Here is a 5,368-nt window from a genome sequence, read left to right on the forward strand (position 1 = left end):
GCACAGGAGAGTTTTCTCTCCAAAGAATATGTAAGAACACCACGTTATAAGGAAATACAGTGTTGCAGAGTAAAGACAAATACATACATATTAGAAATACTTAAACTTTACGAGAAGAAATAATGCATCGTACAAAATTATCTTGTATTTCCTAAACATCACGTTGTAACTCGAAAAGATTTGGTGTTGTGTGTATGTCTAAGCGTGTAGCCTCAAAAGAGAACGCACAGGACAGTTTTCTCTCGAAAAAATATGTCAGAATAGCACGATTTTAGGAAATCTCGCATCGTGCAAAATTATCTTGTTTTTCCTTAACAACACATTGTAACTCGAAAAGCTTTGGTGTTGCGTGTATGTCTAAGCGTGCAGCCTCAAAAGAGAACGCACAGGAGAGTTTTCTCTCGAAAGAATATGTAAGAATACCACGTTATAAGAAAATACCGTGTTGCAGATTAAAGACAAATATGTACGTATTTGAAATACTTAAACATTACGAGAAGAAATAACGCATCGTGCAAAATTATCTTGTTTTTCCTAAATAACACGTGTTACTTATGTCAGAATACCACGTTTTAAGGAAATCCCGAATCGTGCGAAATTATCTTGTTTTTCCTAAACAACACGTTGTAACTCGAAAAGCTTTGGTGTTGCATGTATGTCTAAGCGTGTAGACTCAAAAGAGAACTCACAGGAGAGTTTTCTCTCAAAAGAATATGTAAGAATACCACGTTATAAGGAAATACAGTGTTGCAGAGTAAAGACAAATACGTACGTATTAGAAATACTTAAACTTTATGAGAATAAATAACGCATCGTAAAAAATTATCTTGTATTTCCTAAACACCACGATGTAACTCGAAAAGATTTGGTGTTACATGTATGTCTAAACGTGTAGCATCAAAAGAGAGCCCACTGGAGAATTTTCTCTTGAAAGAATATGTCAGAATACCACGTTTTAAGGAAAACCAGCATCCTGCGAAATTCACTTGTTTTTTATTAAACAACACGTTGTAACTCGAAAAGCTTTGGTGTTGCATGTATGTCTAAGCGTGTAGACTCAAAAGAGAATGCACAGGACAGTTTTCTCTCGAATGAATATGTAAGAATACCACGTTATAAGGAAATACAGTGTTGCAGAGTAAAGACAAATACGTATGTATTAGAAATACTTAACTTTACGAGAAGAAATAACGCATCCTGCAAAATTATCTTGTTTTTCCTAAACAACACGTTGTAAAACGAAAAGATTTGGTGTTGCGTGTATGTCTCAGCTTGTAGCCTCAAAAGAAAACGCCCAGGAGAGTTTTCTCTCAAAAAAAAAAAATATGTCAGAATACCACGTCTTAAGGAAATTCCGCATCGCGCGAAATTATGTTGTTTTTCTGAAACAACAGTTTTAACACGAAAAGCTTTGGGGTTGAGTGTATGTCTAAGTGTGTAGCCTCAAATGATAATGCACAGGAGAGTTTTCTCTAGAAAGAATATGTAAGAATACCACATTACAAGGAAATACAGTGTTGCAGAGTAAAGACAAATACGTACATATTAGAAATACTTAAACTTTACCAGAAGAAATAACGCATAGTACAAAATTATCTTGTATTTCCTAAGAAACATGATGTAACTCGAAAAGATTTGGTGTTGCGTGTATGTCTCAGAGTGCAGCCTCAAAAGAGAACACACAGGAGAGTTTTCTCTCGAATGAATATGTAAGAATACCACGTCAGTGCTCGCTTCGGCAGCACATATACTAAAATTGGAACGATACAGAGAAGATTAGCATGGCCCCTGCGCAAGGATGACACGCAAATTCGTGAAGCGTTCCATATTTTTATCAACAACAGAATACAAGAGATAGAAGAAAGAATCTCAGATGCTGAAGATTCCATAGAAACGATGGACTCAACAGTTAAAGAAAATGCAAAATGCAAAAAGCTTGTAACCCAAAATATCCAGGAAATCCAGGACACAATGAGAAGACCAAACCTAAGGATTATAGGCATAGATGAGAGTGAAGATTTACAACTTAAAGGGCCAGCAAATATCTTCAATAAAATTATGGAAGAAAACTTCCCTAACCTAAAGAGAGAGATGCCCATGAATATACAAGAAGCCTACAGAACTCCAAACAGACTGGACTAGAACAGAAATACTTCCCGTCACATAATAATCAAAACACCAAATGTTCTAAATAAAGAAAGAATACTAAAGGCAGTAAGAGAAAAAGGCCAAGTAACATATAAAGGAAGACCTATCAGAATCACAGCAGACTTTTCACCTGAGACTATGAAGGCTAGAAGGTCCTGGGCAGATCTCATGCAGACTCTAAGAGAACCCAAATGCCAACCAAAACTACTATATCCAGCAAAACTCTCAATCACCATAGATGGAGAAACTAAGATATTTCATGACAAAACCAAGTTTACCCAATATCTATCCACAAACCCGGCCCTAAAAAGGATAATAGGAGGACAACACCAATACAAGGAGGGAAACTTCACCCTGGAAAAAGCAAGATAGTAACCTTTCATCAAACCCAAAAGAAGTTAAGCATTCAAATTTTAAAAATAACGTCAAAAATGATAGGAAGTAACAATAACCATTCCTTAATATCTCTTAACATCAATGGACTTAATGCCCCAATAAAAAGACACAGACTAACTGAATGGATACGTAAACAGGACCCTACATTTTGCTGCTTACAGGAAACACACCTCAGGGTCAAAGACAAACACTACCTTAGAGTAAAAGGCTGGAAGACAATTTTACAAGCAAATGGTCTCAGGAAACAAGCTGGAGTAGCCATTTTAATATCAGATAAAATTGACTTTCAACCCAAAGTCATCAAAAGAGACCCTGAGGGACACTTCTTGCTGGTCAAAGGAAAAATACAAAAAGAAGAACTGTCAATCCTGAACATCTATGCCCCAAATGCAAGGGCACCCTCTTTCGTAAAAGAAACTTTATTAAAACTAAAAGCACACATTGCACCTAACACAATAATTGTGGGTGACTTCAACACTGCACTTTCCTCAATGGACCGATCAGGAAAACAGAAACTAAACAGGGACACAATGAAACTAATTGAAGCTTTGGACCAATTAGATTTAACAGATATATATAGAACATTCTATCCTAAAACAAAAGAATATACCTTTTTCTCAGCACCTCATGGTACCTTCTCCAAAATCGACCATATAATTGGTCACAAGACAGACCTCAACAAATATAAGAAGATCGAACTAATCCCATGCCTCCTATCTGATCACTATGGAGTAAAAGTGGTCTTCAATAGCAACAGAAACAACAGAAAGCCCACATACACGTGGAAACTGAACAATACTCTACTCAATGATACCTTGGTCAAGGAAGAAATAAAGAAAGAAATTAAAGACCTTTTAGAACACAATGAAAATGAAAACACAACATACCCAAATCTATGGGACACAATGAAAGCAGTGCTAAGAGGAAAACTCATAGCCCTGAGTGCCTCCAAAAAGAAAATGGAAAGAGCATACATTACCAGCTTAATGACACACCTGAAAGCCCTGGAACAAAAAGAAGCTATTTCGCCCAGGAGGAGTAGAAGGCAGGAAATCATCAAACTCAGGGCCGAAATCAATCAAGTAGAAACAAAGAGAACCATACAAAAAATCAACAATACCAGGAGCTGGTTCTTTGAGAAAATCAACAAGATAGATAAACCCTTAGCCAGAATGACCAAAGGGCACAGAGAAAGTATCCAAATTAACAAACTTAGAAATGAAAAGGGAGATATAACAACGGAAACTGAGGAAATCCAAAAAATCATCAGATCCTACTACAAGAGCCTATACTCAACACAACTGGAGAATCTGGAGGAAATGGACAATTTCCTTGACAGATACCAAATACCAAAATTAAATCAGGACCAACTAGACCATCTAAACAGTCCCATAATGCCTAAAGAAATAGAAGGAGTCATAGAAAGTCTTCCAACCAAAAAAAGCACAGGACCAGATGGCTTCAGTGCAGAATTCTACCAGACCTTCAAAGAAGAGTTAACACCAATACTCCTCAAACTATTCCACAAAATAGAAACAGAAGGAACACTACCCAATTCCTTCTACGAAGCCACAATTACGCTGATACCAAAGCCACACAAAGATCCAACAAAGAAAGAGAACTTCAGACCAATTTCCCTTATGAACATCGATGCAAAAATACTCAATAAAATTCTTGCCAACCGAATCAAAGAACACATCAAAACGATCATCCACCATGATCAAGTAGGCTTTATCCCGGGAATGCAGGGTTGGTTCAATATACGGAAATCCATCAATACAATCCACTACATAAACAAACTCAAAGAACAAAACCACATGGTCATTTCATTGGATGCTGAAAAAGCGTTTGACAAAATTCAGCATCCCTTCATGCTTAAAGTCTTGGAGAGAACAGGAATTCAAGGCCCATACCTAAACATAGTAAAAGCAATATACAGCAAACCGGTAGCCAGCATCAAACTAAATGGAGAGAAACTTGAAGCAATCCCACTGAAATCAGGGACCAGACAAGGCTGCCCCCTTTCTCCTTATCTTTTCAATATTGTACTTGAGGTACTAGCTCGGGCAATTCGACAACATAAGGAGGTCAAAGGGATACAAATTGGAAAGGAAGAAGTCAAACTATCATTATTTGCAGACGACGTGATCGTCTACCTAAGTGACCCAAAGAACTCCACTAGAGAGCTCCTACAGCTGATAAACAACTTCAGCAAAGTGGCAGGTTATAAAGTCAACTCAAGCAAATCAGTGGCCTTCCTATACTCAAAGGATAAGCAGGCTGAGAAAGAAATTAGGGAAATGACCCCCTTCACAATAGCCACAAACAGTATAAAGTATCTTGGGGTGACTCTTACCAAACATGTGAAAGATCTGTATGACAAGAACTTCAAGACTCTGAAGAAGGAAATGGAAGAAGACCTCAAAAAATGGGAAAACCTCCCATGCTCATGGATCGGTAGAATCAATATAGTTAAAATGGCCATTTTGCCTAACGCACTATACAGATTCAATGCAATACCCATCAAAATCCCAACTCAATTCTTCACAGAGTTAGAAAGAGCAATTATCAAATTCATCTGGAACAACAAAAAACCCAGGATAGCTAAAACTATTCTCAGCAACAAAAGGAAATCTGGGGGAATCAGTATCCCTGACCTCAAGCAATACTACAGAGCAATAGTGCTAAAAACTGCATGGTATTGGTACAGTGACAGGCAGGAGGATCAATGGAACAGGATTGAAGATCCAGAAATGAACCCACACACCTATGGCCACTTGATCCTCGACAAAGAGGCTGAAAACATCCAATGGAAAAAAGATAG

The 5,368-nt window shown here is 37.5% G+C and overlaps 1 non-coding gene across 1 annotated transcript; it reads left to right on the forward strand.

Annotated features, from left to right (window-relative positions):
- Positions 1-1,726: 1,726 nt before the first annotated feature.
- Positions 1,727-1,833, forward strand: LOC127676166 (U6 spliceosomal RNA). Its single transcript, XR_007975698.1, has one exon. It is a non-coding gene; the product is annotated as a U6 spliceosomal RNA (small nuclear RNA).
- The last annotated feature ends 3,535 nt before the right edge of the window (positions 1,834-5,368 follow it).

The sequence above is a fragment of the Apodemus sylvaticus genome, unplaced genomic scaffold (assembly GCF_947179515.1).
Source record: "Apodemus sylvaticus unplaced genomic scaffold, mApoSyl1.1 scaffold_211, whole genome shotgun sequence".
Taxonomy (NCBI): Eukaryota; Metazoa; Chordata; class Mammalia; order Rodentia; family Muridae; genus Apodemus; species Apodemus sylvaticus.